Genomic DNA, 15261 nt, shown 5'->3' on the forward strand with positions numbered 1-15261 from the left:
CATGAGCTGTATAAACTGTTAGACTGAAGGTCTAATTAAAATGTTCATTTCAAACCTTCTCCTGACTTGGTGTTAATTTACTAAAGGGTTAAAACGGGATAGCAAGCCACTTGGCTGTCTTTACGGAACCAGCAATCATTTTAAGCAGGTAGGCTTTGTATACAGTTGTTTCATAATACTTGCTTAAAGTCAATCACGCGATCAATGGTCAAGGGTTTCTTGATTAATCTGGCATCATAGGAAATTATTTCAATAGTGCTTAACACAACAGGTCCGATAAAGCATCAATAATGGGAATCAAATCAGCTATGCTTTGTAAGATGCTGGCAGGTCAAATCCCGGATTCTATTTTGGCTTCACAAAGGGGAAAAAAATCCTAGTTTTATATAGGGAAGGGTATATATAGGTAGATCAAAAGATTTCTATTCAAGCGCTGTGTAGCCTATGTATAATTGTTTGAAGAAATCGGCGTCGACATGAAAATATATGTTCCAATAATTTACTAGTTGTAAAAGTTTTTTTCGTTTAAGTCTCTTGTATTGATATCATAAATCCAATTGCAATAATTTTCGCCATCATGCGAATGTGAAACTTTCAAGCCTTTCTTCAGACGTCAGACCAAGAGGGAAGGAAAGAACGATGAAACATCCAGAATTCTGAGGTGACAGATCTCACATTTAATGCGTCCAATATTTTCTACGCGACGATGACAGCATTATGAAGCATGTTGTCGCGCAGAAAGATTAAACTTCTATACAAATTACCAGGACATCTGTCCTTAAATACATTTCACAATAACTGAAGAGAATTGTAACACTGATTTATATCGCTTAGAATCCAAACAGCTAATATAAAATAAAAGAACAGCTGCACCTTGGTCCTTTTTTATTTGGAAATAATAATGCCATCATTATTTATGCCATAAGCCCCATAGAAAATTTAACTCAGCCACTGCAATGAATACGTTTTAAACCACATGTCTGAGTCGGACGTTACGTAAACTCACGCTAGGCTCGGTACGCATTATAAACGCGACAGTGGTGGTATTAGAAGGAAACGTTTTAATCGCCCCATATATTTATTCCACAGAAAAATGAAACAACACATTTACATGGACACTGTTTTTATTTTTTAATTCTGTCAGAACTCTTTCTCTAGTAAGTAATGACAATTTAAACTGTTAAAAAGTTATCGGGAATTCTTTGTGCAAAAGCGAAAACGAAAAAAATAAAAATAAGAATTAAAAAGAGAGAGAAAAGGTTGTAAAAATAAATAGGACGCATCGATAAAATTCCATTTCGATCTTTTTGACAACCCCAAACTCCCGCAGGAGCAATGATAACTGGGAGATGGAGATCGAATTGCTGACTCAGTATCAATGCGACATTTTACTTTCCCGCTATTAGTAATGTAATGTTTTCGGGCAATTCATTAACAGTACTATCGCATTTCGTGAGTTCAATTCCCGCGGGGCGTCAGAGAATAGGGAGGATGGACAGCATGATAACTTTCAGCTTTACTTATCAGGAAATATGAAATTTCCTCCCCTGAAGCTGATTCGCCCGTGAGACAAGGAGTGGAGTGAAAGTGGCCGAGCTGGTTTTAATTAAAAACTGGAATTATTCTCAATCGCGGGACGGTCTTTAACGTACGTAATCGGCGTTGCCCACTGGCTGGCTCTTTCTAATAATTCGCCACACAGAATGAGAGTGAATTCGAGCAGCATTTCGGCGAACTAGTTCATAAAAATGAATCATTAAGCGACCGAAGAGACGTCATACCTCATCGGGATATCATCCGGATTGGTCCGCGAGGCAGCCCAAATTATTACCCCTTGATTGGATACGTTGCTTGGTTCTAACGGGCTGTCGTTGTTTGGTTTAATATACAGGTCATATTATCGCTGCTGTTGTAAAACGTGGTCAGTGATTTGGTGGGCGAGATTAAACTCTGGATCTAAACAGATTTATTGGCGCAGTATTTCAATATGGCTCTTGGAGCTGACAAATATATAGTAAGCGCATGAACGTAATCACTAACGTGCCTTTAATCACTAATGTGCATTTCTGAAGATGATAGAAAGCTGTATAAGACTATCAATATTATTTTAAACTTTGAAGCGGTGTTTCACGTTGCGATAAGATTTATAGCCTTTTAAGAACTGTGAATTTAGAATTATTTATGAACGTAATAACAGTTGCTCAGTTGATGATTTATCATATCCCATAATTACATTAAGTATCACTATACCTGTAACCAGTTTAAAATGAAGCAAATATCTGATTGTTAATCATTTTGTCGATGTTTAATATGGTTTGATTGCTTAGAAGACTGCCACTGAAAGATCATTTTTAATATATAGGCGCTATCTAAATCTAGGATCGCGTACCACCAGGAGCGAAGTGGTTAAGCCTTCTAAATAACTGTTGTTTGACCCACGTTTCAACCCAGGCGGTATACATGGTTGTTTTTCCGAGTTTTCCCCATACGTAACGTGAATATGAACTAGTTTTTCTTAGAAAATCCTCCCCAAAGGAATACCTCCACTAAGACCAAAAGCCCTGTTTTGTTGCTCTATATTCAAATAATCTGGAATCTAAATCTTGAAGATAGACTAACTCAAGCTGAAAAATTCGGAGGCCAAATTGATTACAGCAGATTATCAATTAAGCGAACTCTACAAGTTTGGGGCTTAGAACGGATAAACTAATGAGTGTTTAACTTCAAAATAAGTAGAAAACAAAATTTAACTGTTGTAAATCAAAATAAAAAACCATGTACATATTTTTATGTAAATATCTGCAAAAAACGCATTTATTTTTTAAAAAATGAATAATTTTAAATTAAATTAAAAATAATATCATTTGAAATTTAAAGAGAAAATTACGGAAAAACAAGCACACAGAGGGATTTCTTCCCATTTAAAAAAATTTTAGATATTATTAATTCATATATTTCTGTTTATTTAAATCAACGAGCGGTGATGTGAAATTTAATGACAAGTAAAATTTAAACCCATTATTTCTTCCGTATTGTCTCTGGAAATACATTTAGCGTCGTATTTCAAATTACCAAAAAATAGTTACTGGAATTTAGTAGCTATTAAAATTGACTAAACTAATTTATTTACCTAATTTAAATTTAATAAATAATTAATGTCAGCATTTAACTTAGATAGAGGTAAATATTTTTTTTCTTTTGGATAAAGGGCCTTTTTCCTCAACACAGCTCAACTCTCAGCTCTTTCACGGAAACTCATTTATTAGTGAAAACGTTTGGGAATTTCGGACTTTACTTTTCTTTTTTTAAACGTTTGGGAATTTTGGACTATATTTTTCTTTTCTTTTTACATAAACTTATTTAGGTGCATAAAAGTGTTTAAACTTTCGAATTGACTTAAATGACTGCCCTTGATAACCTTATATAACAATATGCATTCTAGTGTCTAATTAAATTATTTTAATGCCGCCGAGAAGGAAAAATTGGTGATTTTAATTACCGTGACGAAGGGCCCGGGTTCGAATCCCGGAGAAGACATGGAAGTAATTTGTCCATCCTTTCAGAGGAGGCAACGGTAGCCATACCATACCATACCATAGTACCTGCATAATAAAGAGGCCATTGCTTACGGCCTCTTTATTATGAAAGTTTTATTATTATTTATTAATAATAGTACTTATTTGATTTATTTATTTACTCCTTATTTCATTATATCCAAAGCACACGAGGCTGATAGGGAAGAATTCTTTCATGGAGATCTTTTAAAGGAAAACTATCCGTATTACGCATGGGCAAAACCACGAAAATGTTCATATTCTGCATAGGAATGCCCGTCATTTAATCTCTTAACTCAGAAAACATTTTATAAACTCATAATTAATTTTATTTACGAACATATTTATATATTTCTCTCTTCAATTTTTTTAATGGCGGCCGAGTGGTAAAGTCGCTGAACACTGGTAGTTCGGTCCGAGTTTCGAATCCCGCCAACGGGTTGGCTGCATGGGCGTTTTCGTTGTTTTTCCCATGTGTAACGTGTATACGAGCCAACTTCCCTTAGAAAGTCCTCCACGAATTCATCCCTCTCCTTAGGCAGATATCTCTTGAGGCTTTGCCATAATCACACACACACACACACACACAATTTGTTAATCACCCTAATCATACTCTAACTCTTTAAAATTAAATATCTCGTTCAATTTTGGTAATACGAGAGTCAAATGTTTTTGTGTCTAAGTTTATAAAACAAGGCTTACCTTTTACTAAATATAATAACTATATGAACCAAGAAGCCCTCCAAAAACTAATATATCCTTATTTTCGCAAAGTTGATTTTTTAAATTTAAAACTGCTATAACATGACTATTTTTCTTGTTTAAAACATTTTTGAAATTGTAGGTACATGCTACGACTAACAATTGCGAAAACAAACCCCCGAAAATGACTTGTACGGATATGGTGAACAGTGAACTAAGAGATGTACTCAACGTAAGCCTTTGTTTGAGATAACTATAATACAGGTATTTAAGAGCACCAGATCACTACCCCTTTCCTAGTTTCCTAGTGTTCCTAGTTTCCCATCATGAAAGGAGAACACATTCAGTTTTGCTTTGATTAAAGTTTAGATACACCATCGCCAAAATGTATAGCACGTAAAGAAACAAACATTTTAGCAAAATTAAGGACTTGAGCGAAATAGCAGTTATTAAACTAAATCATGATATTCAAAGACAAAAAAGTAAAAAAAAAATCTAAATTATAAAGTATCAGTAATACAGGGATATTTAAACAATAGTAATTGGGACTAAAGTTCCAAGGCTTTAAAGGGATAATCTCTTACATAAATAATAAGAAAGGGTATTGTAGAGCACGAAATTAGTTTAGAAAATTTAAGTATAAAATTCTTAAATTTACATATCGGCGAATTTATTGTTGTACCTTTAAGTACTGCGTTCGTCAGCAGCGAAACTTTCAATTTTAATTTTTCAGTTAGGCGTAATTACCATACCAAAACAAAATTAATAAAGGCCGAATTTTCCTCTACTCAAGAGCAGCCTGTAAACTCATCTCAGCGCGACGGCCTCGGAATATTGCTGGCGGAATGGAACAATAAAGAAATTCACAGTTGAAGAAATGGTAGGTGATAAAGGGGATGAAAATTCTTTTCCGACGTAAAACTGTCTTTCCCTTCACTGATCTTGAATAACTCAACGTTTAATAAAAGGCGACTTGCCACGTAACAGTGAGTTTACAACGGAATTATTTCCTCCCCGTCTGACACTTGACGCCTTCTAAGCAGGAACTCTCGACCGTGAAGCCGGAAGCAAAAGTTTCACAGCTTCTGATCCGCATTCAAAAAATCTCCGTGTTATTAACAGGGCATTTCCAGGAAGATTTCCAAAATGATGATGATAGGTTATGTTAGGTTAGGTTAATTAATTAGGGCAAAGATTTCCAGGGCTTTTTGCCTATGAGAAGGGATGCCATCGTGGAGGAATTTTCAACGCCCCTGGCTCGTATTTCTCCATTCTGCCAGCCCGTTAGTCAGGATTAGATTCCAGATCGAATTACCAGTGTTTAGCGGCATTATCGCTCGGCCGCTCGTGGGCCCCGAAATGAATTTAGTTCACTTATTTCATTTATACGGTAATGACGAGCTTTAAGTGCAAGATTTAGGTAATGACGGAATGCCTTTAACTTGAAATTTCAAACGTGGATTTATTTCTTTTCTTGAGAAGAAGAAACTGTTGAATGGCAGTCATTTTTGAAGGATTAATAAGTTATATCGGAAACATAAGCGTAGGGAAAACTTGCGATTCAAAGTATTAAACAAGATTAGAGATTTAATTACCTCGCTGAAAGGAAAGCTTCGGCTTACTCACTTGAATTATATATATATCGCAAAATCTTGAAATTAGGTACTTTTCTAGAGTTAAAAAGGAATAATTTAAATTCCAAAATAAAAATTTTATTTGTTTTTTATGTGCTATAAAAGGTAGGTGATTCGGGAAAGGATTTCCAAATTAAAGCTAAGTAATAGAAAACAAGTTAAAGCATTTTCTGTATTTTTGAGGTATTATGATTATAAAGGTCTCAGATCTAAGTCACTATCACAAACCTAATTTAATGAAAAAAATTTAAATAAAACGAAATCTGGGACATAAATGTTGACAAACGTAAAGTTTATTACATTTTCATACAGGGAAGCCAGTTTTGTCAGTCAAGGCATGCAAAGGAGTAATGGTTTCATGGAGTATTTACTAAGAGTATTACACATGGGAACACCCCGTTGGCCAAGATTCTAAATCCAACTTTCTAACTCTAACGTTCACGGTACATGGACCTTGGGAAACGTTTACTTTGTTTGTTCAAAAATAACAGTTTTTGTCTAATTCCTACTTTTGCAACGAGAATTTTTCAGTACATTATTTTTGTTCCTTTAACTGAGAATTCAAGACGTTATATACTGTCGACTACGGTAGGACCATTCGAGATTTCTAAACCAGGTGAGGCTGCATTAGGTTAAAATATTTTTTACGGAAAAGTATACAAGCTATCTGCTTTAGAAAGAATTTTAAGAATGCCTTTATGAAATACTTATGTTCAGGTTACATCAGCTTGAATTTCATTGCATAAACCTCATGCAACTAGTCTTTCAACCTAAATAGCAGAAAAGTTCAGACCCTAGCGGCTGGTGGGAATACTAATTCAGTACAATTGGTGACAAAATGTTTATTTCATAGTCTATCTACGAAATGCAGACCATACAGATACTTCAGAGGTTAGATCTGACTTTTTATACGGCTATTATTGTTGCAGTAAAGACATACATATTTCGCACCCGAAGAATTAGGAAGACATCAACCGTAAAATTATGAGGTCCTCTATTTGAAGTTAGGTTAGGTTAGGTTATTCGAATATGGCAAAATACAGGAGGGCTATCTGCCGAGGGAAGGGATGTTTTTGAGGTTCGACTTAATCGGCTTGTATTCACTATTCACGCTACAGGTAGGAAAACCCCAAAATCCAACCTTGCAGCCAGTCCGTTGACCTGAGTTCGAACATGTATGGAAATACAAGTATTCAGCGATCTTAACCACTCATGGGATTGCTCTGTTACAGAAGCAAAATTAGTTCCAAATATATTTAGTATCTAACTAAACTTTTTAGTTAGTATATCTAACTAAAAAACGTTTATTTAAAGGAATATTATAAAAAGACTGTTTACATTTTTCGTGCAAATAATTTCAGCAAGAGAAAAGTTAAAAGACCAAAAAGCCGAATGAAATTTTCGGCGTCTGTGACAACCACGGCTTAAATGTTTAAATGCTTCTGAAGTTACTTAGTATCAAATGAGAGATAATCTAACGGCAATCGATGAATGGCAATCGTCAACCGATAACAATCAACTTTAATGATTAACAGTACTTTTAATTATTCAGGTAACTGGTAAAACTCTAACGATTTAATGACAACTTAGAGGACTGAATCTTTGACTTTGCAAAAGATACAATTCCTTAGATGTACTCATATCGTACGCCTCTTTTAGAAGGACTACGTGCACAAGAAGATCAATAAACAAACGATACTAAATATAGATTTAAAAATGTTTGTTGATTTTTTATTCTCCATGAATTACTTAAAATCCTACGAAACTTTGAATATTTAGCTTTTATTTTTTATTTTCCATACTGAATGTTTCACTTTTAGATGAGTTTTCTCCACTTTTTGTGGACTTAACCTTGACTAAATATTTTCTATTTTTGCTCAGTTTTCATATCGTCGTTCATATCTACCAAGGAATAAAAACCACTGAAAAGTAATAGTTCTATCCGAGTTCCAATACTGATGAGGGTCAACCAGCGGCTGAGCGCTAAATTCGCTGAACATTGACAATTCGACTTCGGTTCAAATATACACGAAGGGGCTGGTTGCATGGGTATTTGCATGAGTGTGTAATGTGGATACGAGCCAGTTTTCTTTAAAAAATCCTCTCGGAAAGCACCTTTCATCTTATGCGTATGGCCTTTTTTTGCATAATCTAAAATAATACTAAATTGAATTTTGATGAAGAGGTTAGCTGCACGGCTGTTTCCGTAACTTTCCTCATATGAAGAGAAAATAAAAACCATGTTCACATAGAAAGCCCTCCATACAGGCATCCTCTCTATGTCAGATACATCTCGTATGCTATACTGAAATGAAGCCAAACAAATGTATTTTCCTAGTTAGTTTTGTCATATGTTGATGAAGGCTGAATCTCAAAAATGTTTTCAACGCTTACCGTTATGAAAAATTACAGCTATCCTTTTCCCAGCTACTTTTTTATTGACAGCATTTGGATGTCTAATGAGATAAAACTAATTGTATTTTCAATTTCCTTTCTTCATTATATTACGAAATTTAAAAAAAACAGACACGTTTATTTGTTACATCAAAATACTAATACTTCAGACGATCAATAAATAGAAAGCTTTCTATTTATTCGTAAATATGTTAAATATGTATATTCGATAAATATGCTAAGCAATTTGGATTTATGTTAAAAACATATTCAAACACATTTCATGAAATGTACATTTTCATGAGATATGTCCCATGGGAACTTTTTTGTAATATATTTATAAGGTATATCTCCCGCCTTCCTAGCGTGCCTTCGTGGTGTAGTGGTTCTGCACGCTGGGATGAAATTCCAGAGGTCCGTGGCTCGATTCCCGGCGAAGGAGGTTGCTAAGTTTTCATTTCTCCTGCTTCCAAAAAAAAATAACCTAATGCCTCTACAGTGGCGCCCGAACCAAGAAGGGTTGTGGATGATGACTCTCTACACCCAGGATTTGATGATTCGGTCCCCTAGAAACCCTAGTCGCCATTTAAAAGGGGAGTATATAAGGTATATCTCCGGCCTTCCTAGCGTGCCTTCGTGGTTCTGCACGCTGGGCCGGTATCCCAGAGGTTCGTTGTTCGATTCCCGGTTCGAAAATTACCTAATGTCTCTACACATTCTCTATATACTGCACAAAAATGCTATCAACATCAGCATTTGATATGCTGTTTTAGATTACAGAACTGTAACATGAAGCTCTAATTTAAAATGTTCTAGAATATTTCCTTTAAATAATGTCATATATAATACTGTATAATACTGCTTATATATTTCAAGAATATTTCATTTAAACTGGTAACATTGGATAACATACATGAACCCAAAGTGTAAGATTACATTATTTTATAGCTGCGAAAACTACACGCTCATAGAACGTGCTCCACATTTATATTTCTCTATTTATATTTCTAAATTTATATTTTTTTAAATTTTAAATATATGTAAAAATATGAATTTGTTCTACCTTTATATTTCATCTATATAAATTATTACTTTAGCGTATGAATGTTGAATCTTTCATACATAAGGGAATTTACACATTATTTAATATATGCACATTCTGTCTTGAATATAAAGATTTAAGAATTTATATTTCAGTAGAAAGTATAGGATAGTTCTTTCAGTATCAGTTTGGCTTAAAAACTATGGTTGTGTAAAAATTCCCAATTCTGCTGTATTTAATATCCATATAAACAGAATAATATATTTCCTAATAATGTGTACATTTCATATCATTGTTTACTCTATACATTAACCAATTTAAACTTTTATTATTAAAAAATATAGCACTCTTTTTATGATTGACTCGAAATTTACAATTATGTTATAAATGTAATTTCATTACAAAATTTATGAAGTTCTTTTGGAAACTATGAGCAATTTACATGAAATATACGATTTTTAAGCAATATTATTTCATGCTATTTTTTTAATAATTATTTCATGCTATTTTTTTAATAATTATTTTTTATTTATGATATTTTATACGATTTAAATTCTTTATATAATAACTTTTTTATAAATATGTTTTCTATAACCGATTCCGCTACAAATTAAAAATATTGACTAAGATTGTTGTCCAAAACGAACAATTTGATGGTTATCTGAAATCTAAGTGATTGTTCTAAATGTGAGTATTACGTACTTTATAACACACGATGAGATGATTTCAAAAGTTTTTACTTATCAAAATAAATAAATTTTGTACGAATCAGAAACAATCTCATCAGATGGTTGCTACAAAGCTAGAGGAAGACAATAGCGGTGGAGCATCACTTCGTGAGCTGAGCCTGCGAATTCTCTCTCTTAATTTTAGAGTGTCACTCCTATTTAAAACTGACTTTATTTACTTTTTCTGATACACGAAAGCGTAGAAGTTCAGGAAAGATATAAACATAAGAAATAAATTTTAATGCAAATAAAGTTATATTAAAGCCCTTCTTGTAGGTAAACTCGTTTAACTGTTTTCCACAAACCCTCCTTATTTTGAATCTTAGGTTATACATCAACTCACCAGCATCAAGATACATCAACTTAAAATGTAGAGGGCGATATATTCTCAGATATTAATCAACATAAAAAATATTATACACAAAAGTTATTACAAATTAACGTGGAATTCCCACTTATATTTTACTATACCATCGGCACATACTCTTAAGATTCATTGACCTCTTTTAATTTGTTGTTCAGATGTGTACAAGTAGAATGTCTTCATAAATTATTGAAAACCTTCCACGCATCTTCAAAGAATGATATCTACGAGAGTTTGGACAATGACTACATAAGGTTGTGGTAATGAATACTGATTTGAAATTACGCAATCCAAAATCAGAAACCCAGAATGGATACAGAAACTCTTGCAAAGATGAAAGAACCTCTTGAAACGTTTTAAAAAGATCTCTCTTGAAACTATAAATTACTAAAAACTCCCATCTTAGGTCTTTATTTATAAATTCACTGGAGTAGTCATGGAAATATTATTTATTTTCCTGTATGTTATTTACCTAGGTATTTCACTGGAAATAGGGCTTACTCGCTTTCGAACCATTGGAAGTTTCTGTAGTTATTCTTATTTTATTCATTTTTATTAGGCTGCTGTCATAATTTGTTTGTGTTTCAAACAATGTTTCCCTCTGTGTTACCGCTGAAAGAAAGACCCACGAATTTTTCCTTCCTTTCGCAAAAAAATTGGAAGTTCTTCACTTTCAACAATCAGTCAGCTATCAGCATTGAATGCACTATCATCAACCTTTCTTTGTAATTTCCTCTGTACATGGTAACCCCAAAGTTATAAATGGTGTATGGCTGTTTTATATATCATGTGATAAAACAAAAACATTGTACTAAACAATTGTTCTTTCGAAATGATTTGAATATGTGATACAATCTTTGCATTTGAGTCTATGCCTTTTAACTCCCGCATGGGCGAACATTCATTTGCAAAAAAACTTGTTGAGTCTTAAGGCTGAAAGGTATCAAACCAGACATACGGAGTAAAAGACTCAGAACAGCGAAAATGTGCAGAACACATTGAGTATAAAAATTATTCGTTGAGATTTTACATATCTTCATAACATTTTAAGCTTCAAATTAGAAAGTACACTAGAAAAAGCTTTTACTAAGATTCAAAGGAGTTCAGAACAATACAACAGTCCTTTCAGTGAACAAAGTGTTTAATTTTGTTAGCTTTTAAAATACTGAGTATGTGAACAGTATGTTGTCAATATAAGAGATTAAGCCACTACTTGAAACTAGTTATGCTAATCCTAAAAGCACATGCAAGTCCCTTTATTGTGCCGCTGTCCATTAGTACATGAAAATGAAAATAGGTTCAAATATAGATACAGATCAACGATCAGAAATGTATTAGTAAATAAATATAATTTGTAAATTGTTATGCTTTGTTGCAAACACACGCTGTGCAAGGATTAAAATCAGAATAAATAATTTAATAATATATTTACAAAAGTTTTCTAACTGCTCAAAACTATTTGAGTACTTCGAATGCGTTGTGCCATAACAAAGCTATTTCTATATAAAAATTCAAGAGCATGCATTATGTTCTTGTATTTTGATACAGAAACAGCTTGTTCTACGAGAAAATATTTTTCTCATTGATTCCAGGAAATAATCGTTTCCAGAGCCATTTTCCACTTGAATAAATCCGTGACTTTTGTGAAACCTTTGTCCTCATGTCCGATATCCTTGTATGTTGTCGTAACAATTACCCGCGGGAATTTAATTCTAATGTCTATGGAAGAGAATTTGGAAGCATCTAATAGAATCGGTTGTATCGGAAAGCTGTCAAAACCCTGAAATCACTTTATAAGAGAATTTCTGATTCAGTTCTTCCTCTAGCTGTGCCATTGTCTCTTGGATGAATGGTGGTAAACCATTTCTCAGCAACAGAGATGTTAGATAGGTTCCCATGGTTACGGTTCCTCAGAAACGTAAGCACATTTACTTGAGCACTATGTATGTCATCAAAGGATTTGATTGCGAACGCCCCACCAATCCAGTGTTTCAAAAACGAATTTCTAGTTGTAATTTGTTTATCAGCTTTGGAAAAACAGTTTTTCGCCCCCGAAATTGGAATTCGAGGGACGAAAACAGAACGAAGAAATGGGAAAAGCGGGGATAATGCCACATGCCTAAATTTACTAAAGCAAAAGCGTGATAAAAGATAAAATCATAATGGCGAAAGAAAATTTGAACTGAATTGCACTTCTGACGAGAATTTGCACGCAAAACGGAAGGCAGGGCGTACCTTGACCATAATAAATGTTCAGTCAGAGCGTTAATATTTTTTAGTTTCCTATTATCTCTCTTATTTTTGTATTTGTTGCACCCTGCAGAGAAATTTCTCAAAAGCGACAAAAGGTTTGCTTGGAATTCTTTATGTTTACTTCAACTCAGAAATGCATCGCTTCATAAACTAAGAAACAGAGTAATTTATTATAAAAATGTCTCATTTTACAAATTATTAAACTATCCTAATATGTGGTTACATATTTATTAAAAAAAGCTGTTTCATTGCTTCATTTCTAACTGTATGACGATACCTTTCATTTGCAATGAGTTTGCGTTTTGCGTTATACTTAATAGCTCGAGTAATGTTCGTCTTGAATTCAAAGTTGTGATTTCTAAACCATCTTATGAAATATTATTTTACTTAGATAAGCGCATGCTTTAAAATCACAGAGTATATTTTCTCTAAATAAAATAATATTTCCTTAACAAATCATGTAAACAATGAAGACAATTGCTGGCACTCTAATCAGTAAAAGAGCACAATTTTTAAGATATGATGTCATTCTTCGATTTGTGTAAAGAAATATTTAAATATTAATAAACCAAATCTTCATAAATCAAATAATTATCAAAAGTAACATCTTTCTATTTAATACGTCTGTGCTTATTGTTAAAGAATAGTTATTAATGTAAAGCCAAAATTAACAAGATCTAGCCTTAATACTTTGATGAGTTGATTGGCATTTGAATGCAAGTAACACCATTTCTATATACTTAAATTAAACTGACGGAATAGACTACTGAATGTTCTAAATTTGGGTTAACTGTATAAAGTGAAATGGATTAATTTTATGTAATATTTATAGCTTAAAATAATATTATATTGCTTTAAATAATGTGTCTCACATTTGGAGTAAAAATCACGTCTCGCACTCTCAAATGTAAGATGACTAAAATTAGGCTAGAAAGCAGCCTTAAACTAATACAAAGTTTAAATAACTATGAGCGAAACTTTAGTACTTTCAGATTATCCGAATCCATACGGAAACCCCATCAACTCCTTGACGATTTGTTTGGGGATAAACATTTACTTGACTATCTTTACGGCTTTCAGGCGTTGTTATGTTCATAAAGAATAATAAAATGTAGCATTTTACGGGGGAAAATGTTTATGTGTCCTAGATTTTAACTTTTTACAACCAGTAAATACTGTTCAGTGAAATAACGGTTAAATTATGTGAACCCATATGCACTAAAACACATATACGGAAGCGTGAGTTGGCCATTATTGTGTGTATATTCGAACATACAGCCATAACACGGCGGTTTTATTACATAATGAGCTCTGTTAGGTTAAGTTATGGTATATATGGCAAAGCGCATGAGAGTTACCAGCCATTACATGTTGAACCTGGAGGTGCGGATAACCAAAATGTTTACCTTCCGAAGAAAGGGGAGGTATAAATGATAGTCCTCGAAATTGATAGCATTTTATTTATAATCTAATCTATAGCACTATAATATAATACTGCATTTTTGCTTACTGCTTGGCAAGCAATTTCAATTTACTGGAAGAGAAATCTTGGCGCATTTCATTTTAAAATAAATTTCTGAAACTTCCAGTAAGTTTGTATTACTGCGCCAAACTTCAACTGAGTCTAACTTTGCTAATAATAAAACGGTGAAAATATTACGAGATTAAATCGTGGATGTATTACGAAAGCATTGGTTTCAGTTTGAATATGGAACAAGAACTTGGTTCACCTAGAAAGCTCAATACAAATTCATTGTCTTTAATTACTGAAATGCAATTACTCACTTCTCTAAATCAACACAAAAATTAGTGATTTATTTTACATTTAACTTTTGTTCCACCAAATAGTATCTTATTGCAAAGATTTAGTGAATTTCAGTGTAAAAATTAAATGATAAATTTTGGCAATGAAATCAGTTTGGTAGAAAATAAAAATTTAATTAATATACAAATTTAATTATTTAATTACTTACTTCCTGTTTATGATTACCACCTAGGAAAGGAAATGTAAAACAATTGTAAACATAAATTAGAAAATGTTAATATTTAATAGGACTATGTTAAAACTATTAAAAACTTTTAAAATACTTAAAAGAAATTTAAAATTTGAAATTGTTTGTATTAAACTCGTGCATTTTAAAAACGAAAAAGAATAATACAAACAGAAACATGTCAGTGTCATTGTTTGTATTTACAATAATATTTAACCTAACTGATCTGTGAGATCTTTTATATAAATAAAGTCGTCTGGCGCAAACTGAGAATTGTAAATATTGCAGCCGGAAACCAAAGAATGCAACAGATATTACTGCCATTTGCTATTACGGTATTGAATTACTACACAGAATGTTACGTAGAATTACAACACTGATGTCACAAAGAATACAAGGTTGCAATGTTTGAAACGGTAACTTCAAGTAAGACTACTTAGCAGAAAGATGGAATAATAAAGAAGTAATGTAGAAAATCAGGCAGAAAACGAACTGACGCAGTTAGCTGTAGAGGAATGTTGAAAAGTATAAAAACTGAACTGTAAAAAGAATAGAAATAACATGCGAAGGAAGCAGCAAGCAAAAATGTCAGGTTTTGT

The 15261-nt window shown here is 33.0% G+C and overlaps 1 protein-coding gene across 5 annotated transcripts in view; it reads right to left on the minus strand.

Annotated features, from left to right (window-relative positions):
* Positions 1-15261, minus strand: part of LOC118192271 (atrial natriuretic peptide-converting enzyme-like) — a 1449396-nt gene that overhangs the window by 777678 nt on the left and 656457 nt on the right. The window lies entirely within an intron of this gene.

This window comes from Stegodyphus dumicola, chromosome X2 (genome assembly GCF_044657685.1).
Source record: "Stegodyphus dumicola isolate Sdum_Otavi_A_Nest chromosome X2, ASM4465768v1".
Classification (NCBI taxonomy): domain Eukaryota; kingdom Metazoa; phylum Arthropoda; class Arachnida; order Araneae; family Eresidae; genus Stegodyphus; species Stegodyphus dumicola.